This window comes from Pinus tabuliformis, chromosome J, assembly GCF_031772625.1.
Source record: "Pinus tabuliformis cultivar Carrire ecotype Pingquan chromosome J, CPIR1, whole genome shotgun sequence".
In the NCBI taxonomy this organism is placed as follows: domain Eukaryota; kingdom Viridiplantae; phylum Streptophyta; class Pinopsida; order Pinales; family Pinaceae; genus Pinus; species Pinus tabuliformis.
In genome coordinates, this window is record NC_142295.1 from 1351106201 (window position 1) to 1351112200 (window position 6000).

Consider the following 6000-nt stretch of genomic DNA (forward strand, 5'->3'; position numbering starts at 1 on the left):
AAAAATTATGATGCAGGCCTATTTTGGGATAGAAAAAAGGACATTGACATCACCACATCTCAGCCAACACCCATCATGACCATGTCACTCTATGGCCACACCTTCCACTGATTCCAATACCTATTTACCCTCCAACAGATAAATGACACAAAAATTCAAAAAAAAGGGGGGGGGGGGGGCAACTACAGGACTTCTTGTAGTAGTACTACAGGAAACCCTGTAGCAACGTATTTTGAAGTAATAGCAGGCTCCAAGCCTAAACTTCAACACCATGATTGAAAGAGGAGAAGCATAACTGCAAGAACAATGGAACTCCTCCAGATCTAAACAACAACATAGGAAGCCATCACCTGCGCATCAATAAGAAGACAACCCATCAGCAAATTAATATCAACAAAAAAGAAAAAGGCAGTCAAGAATATGTACCTGAGTCATGAGAAGCACAACAACATCAACGCAACATCAAAATGCACATCTCTCCAATAATCATCAGGTAGGTACAGGTATGAAATATTCTTGACCTCTTTTCTTGAGCATATTATAGTTAGAAATTTGTTGTCAATGGATGAGATATGAGGTTTTATAAGCTAAGGATGGGTCAGTAGTCTCAACCACCTTCAACTAGTTAATCGCAGCTTACTCCTTCACTCATGCAATGATGAAAAGCCAAATTATGAAGGATGATGATTTCAAGGAAGGAGGACGATAGTTAAAAGATGAAATTTTTCCAAAGGCAAAGTCACCACAACACTCCAACCCCTCCATCCACTTCATATTCACTATCTATCCATGATTCATCAATCCCATTTCGTAATTTCAAGAACAAACCCTACACTCTATCTCACCCTGAAAATTTCTTGAAAAAACAAATAAAGCATCCTCTCCATTTTCACAAACCTACACCATTTCTCATCAATCTCATATAGTTAGAATGAAGGCAGAATGTTGTTACAAGAAGGAAGAAAGGAACAAATTGTGCTAAAACCCAAAACGACAGTGCCTAACAGAGACCCAATCAAAACAGAGAACTCTAAGGCCATTAGGCAATCACCTAGGCCAAAAAAGAGAAGAAGAAGACAACAAAAAGAAATAAGGCATTCACCATCAAAATTGAACTCAAAATGCACTGATGAAAAAAGGTTTTCCAAGAGGTCTCCAAATCTCTTTCTAGTTTTTATCCAAGGCCTAACAATGGGAGAAAGGCATGGGAGTCAAGTTGAGGGCCTGTCCTATGGCCAAACTATCATTTATGCTAAAAAAGGGTTTCCTGTAGTTTTAATAGGTTTTCTTATAGTTTTGACAGGAATTACTACAAGATGTCCTAGTTCTCATAGAAAGGAATTTTGAAGGTTCTAGAAGTTTTCAAATGGTGTAACAAGGTAGAAAAAGGTTGATAAGGATGTGGAAGACCTTGCTAAACTGAAAAATATCCAAGAACCCATCTTGAATAAGGGGAAGAAGGCAAGCTAATGGTCTCAAGAAACAATGATTTTTCAAGCACAAATATGTTTTTGGGCTTGTCCTTGCAGAACTTACAGCCAAGATTCTTAATGCACAAGAGAGAGGCCATGAGGGTGATGAATGAGGCATAATGGGGTCACTAAGTTGATCAGAGGATGAACAACACTTTTAGTAGGGGGTATGATGGGCCTCTAAATTAGACATAAATTAAGGCCCATGCTTCTAAATTAAACATAAATTAAGGCCTATGACCATACTTCAACACATTGAACCTCTCTTTTTACATTGGATAATGTATTTTTAACATTAATATATTCATTAGGAAAGTTTATGAATAATTGCATATTGGTGCCTAATATTATTTATTTTTGTGGAATATTATGAGAATATTGGGCAAATTATGAAGATTTGGAGGAGGAGATAATTTAGGGACTTGCACCCTACTACAAGAGGATCACTATTAAATAATAAATCAACAAGATATTATGGAATTATGGCACAGATTGTGGAACTCCAATGATTGAGAAAACCTAGGAATCTGTTCCCTGCCATTTAATGCAGATTCCTAGTATTGGGAATTTGATCCACTAATCAAGGGATTTTGGTGGAGAAATATTCCTCCATTCATGGGTAATGATTACTAATCATTTTTTATAAGAACCAAGTCGAATTTTCCTCTAGGGATGGATTTTGATTAGTGTTCTTGTGGAGATAACTCATATTTCTGTAGCTCCATTGTATTTTCTTGCAGGGATGTAATTGTATTGATGAAAATAATGAATATTGGTGTCATGTTCAGCTCTTAAATCTTGTTCTCCTCCATAGGTCTCTGATTTTCCTTGCGATTGGACATCCCAGGAGCCTCAGAGCCCTTTTGTATCATTTTATTTCCTTCTTTTCACTTCTTATTCACATGCATCTCTTGTTTTTATTTCTTTCTATTTCTACATTATTATTAATGATTTCTTGTTGTAGGATTGGGTTAAATGGTTGATGTAAGTTATTTTGTAGGATAAAAGAAATCATTTCATCCTTGGAAAAGATTTGGAGGGTCATAGTAATCATTGAGCTACTTGGATTAGTCTTCTTATTCCCACATCTAGATTTCAAGAACTCCTTTGTGGCAAAGAACAATAAATTTCTGGTATTTTTTTTAGCATGCTAAGGAGCTTCAATCAAGTTGGTTCCACTTGAATTAGATTAAGAAAAAAACATTCTATTTAATAACAAAATTTATCCCATTTCATTTTCACTTTATTAGGTTAGGCATTTTATAGATTTACTAACTCACTAGTTCTTGAAATTCTAGATTTTCGACTAGTAATTTTATGCTAGTTTTTAGTATGGGTTAACACAGGTCTTTTTGAGTGATTCCACTTGGAATGGGGACCTAAGACATCCTAGTCAATAAAAAAAAAATCCCATCCAATTTTGATTTTATTTTCTTGGTCATTCTATGAATTATAATTTCGTATAGTAAATCTGTAACATCTTGTATTAAAACAGGGGATCATGTAGGAGAACTAGGGGATCTTGTAGGAGAACTAGTACATCCTGTAGTGGACTGTTTTGAGCTCGAATTGAGAAAAATCATCATTGAAGCTGGGAATATTTCCCTACTTTACCTCCAAACCATCAAAATCATTGTACCACTCTTCATCCACACCTGCCTCCCCTACCAAAGATCAAGGAAAGATTAGCATTTGCATTTATAAAGCAAAAAGATTAAAAAAAATGAGTTCTTTTATATTTACACATGCACACATCAGTTAGTACTCTCTAGATCATATTTCATGCTTAGATTAGTTAAAACATCACATGTGACAAATAGGGTTCTTTTGTAAGAGAAAGTGTGTTAATAAGTAGATAGAGGATTTCATGTTACTTTACAAGCATTTTTAAATTTCATCTTTCATCCTTGAAAATAGGCAACATTTCTTTTCTCTCATGACAACAAAGGAAGGACACATTGTATGCTACACATATAGTGCTGATACCTCTTAAGTTTGTATGAACCACGGGTTGATACTTAAAGTCGGTAGCCTTGGGAGTTGCAACATTATTGTTGCAATATCGAGGCTCATCATAACGTTTGCTTGAAATGGGTGAGAAGCTACAACCCTGAGTCCTAGTGGATTAGGAGTTGGAAAAATGTAAGAAAATTGAAGGCAAGATTGTCAAAGGTTGGGTGGGAACTTGAGCTCTCTCCTATGTACCATTTCACTGCTGGCCCTATGAGGGTGCGTTGAAACAATCATAGGCAAATGTTGTCATCAATGATGCTATTGGATGAGCACAAAAGGTGGAAAATCATAACATGGTTTCCTAGGTCTTCCCCCTATTTTCCTTTGAATTTTCGAATATCCAAAGGTAAGTTTGTAGGCATGGGTGGAAAATTTTGACCATGCGCAGTGGGGTTGTTGATTAAATCACTTAAATCTGGAAGATTTAAGGAAGCTAGAAATTGGACTTGGTTATTGTTTTCCATCGTAAAACTATTTTGAACAGGGACGTGTAAAGGAACTCCCTCGGAGAAGTGTGAGAGGTGTTACGCTGGTGGGAACCACATGGACTCTCTGGAGGGGTGGTGTGTGGGTTCCCCAAAGGGGTAGTGTGTGGAGTCCCCTGAGGGGTAGTGAAAGGAGTACTTTGAGGGGGAGGGGTCCCAATAAAAGTTTCACCGATAACAGATGATCTTATAACAGTCTCTACATGATGTCTTCTACGCCTAAATGGTGAGAGACTAGGCACACCTCCCAGTAATGGGTGGAGGTTAGAAGCGCATAGAGTGATGGGGAACCGTTGGGTCCCTTATGGTGTCAATTATGTGTCACTTTTAGTCATTATGGAAGGGGATATGAATCAAAGAAAAATCACATGCATAAAACAAAGAAAAAAATAAATGGCTACTTTCCCTTTAAGCTATCATATGTGATAAATCAAATAAGAAAAATGGTTTTTGTTTGTTTCTGTGTATGATAAAAGATCCTATGAAGACCTAGTTGTCCTTACCACTCTCAAAATAATTAGGTCTTGTGGAGATATCTTTCATGATGGATAGTGTTGTAGTGGCTACAACCACACTCCAAAATTTTTCCTTAGCTTCGTTTTTCAGCCTCCCTACCAACCCTCCTTAGTAGCATGTCTTTCACTGTCAAGTAAATAGGCTTCAGTGGAGTTTCAAATGCTTTCCAACCTATGGATGTCAACTTTCTTCTCTCACATCACAGGCTTCCTTTCCGGATGTAGGTTATTTTCTAGTTGAGAGGTTCACTCAAAAAATTGTGCAATTTGGGAGGGGAACCATCCTTCCCTCCGAAATTTTTGCAATATTGCTGGGCTCTAGAATTGTGCAATCCATCCAGGCATCCCTTGCCCAGAAAAATGCGCAATCCTGCCATTCACTAGGCTTCAACCCAGAAATTTCTCAATTCTTGGAGGCAGTGACCTGCTCAGCCAGAAATTGCACAACACCCGAATGAAAGCCAGCCCTGCTTAGCCCAGAAACTACGCAAAACCCTTTCCCAGGCTTGCAGACTGTTGCATGTGCATTTAGGTTGACTGGTTCCCTCCGGGACTGAGCAATCCTAATTTGTATGCATGGGCTAATTTTTCGTAAAATAGCAAAAAGCAACATGCAAAAGGAATCCCTAAATTTTAGGGATATATTTTTGCAGCTGGAGGTTACATCCAAATATTGTTTTAGAAACTTCGCTCCAAGTGTCGGTTTTTGCTAGATTTGTGGCATGCACACCATAAGCCTCAAAATTATTTATTCGACGCTACAGAGTTCATTCCTCACATTGATCTTCAAGCTATGACATCGCACAACACATCTAGGAGTCTTCGGCACATTTAGCTCAACTGCTTTCGAGTAAGTCTGCTTTTCATGTCATTTGCTGCTTTTTTTCACTTTTCGTATTTCGCTTTGTATGAATGTTGTTTTCTTGTTTTTGTTAAATTCCTACTATCATTTTAAGGTATATTAGCTTGTAGAAGCACCATTTTAGTTTTTGTTTGCATCTCACTGCTATTGCATGCATGAAACTGTTTTCAATTACAGTCGTCGTTGCGGAAACTCGTTTCACACACATGCATACATTTCAATTTTCTAAATCATGCATTCATTGATTGCATGCATGATCATTCACTCTTTCCTACACTTAGTCTCACCATGAATTCAAACCTTTTCATGTTTCCAGTCGCCCGTCAGTGGGTTTGGGTTGCCTTGGCCCAGACCTTGACTCACCCAGACAAAAATGCGCATTTCTTGAATTGAAGGCTTTGCCTTCCCTCTAGAAAGTACACAAGTCTGGCCCAACACTAGCCTCCATGCTTGCATTCTGTAACTCTAGGAGGCAATGCTTTGCTGGCCCAAAAATTTGTGCAATGCAGTCTCTGGGCATGCATGTCCTTGCTAACTGAAATTGCGCATTGCGTAGTTTCAAACCTCAGTAGGCAGAGTGGAGTGTGCATTGCATAGTTCTAGTAGTTAGTTAGCCTCATGACAACCCAGATTGTGCTTTGCACAGTTTTGGC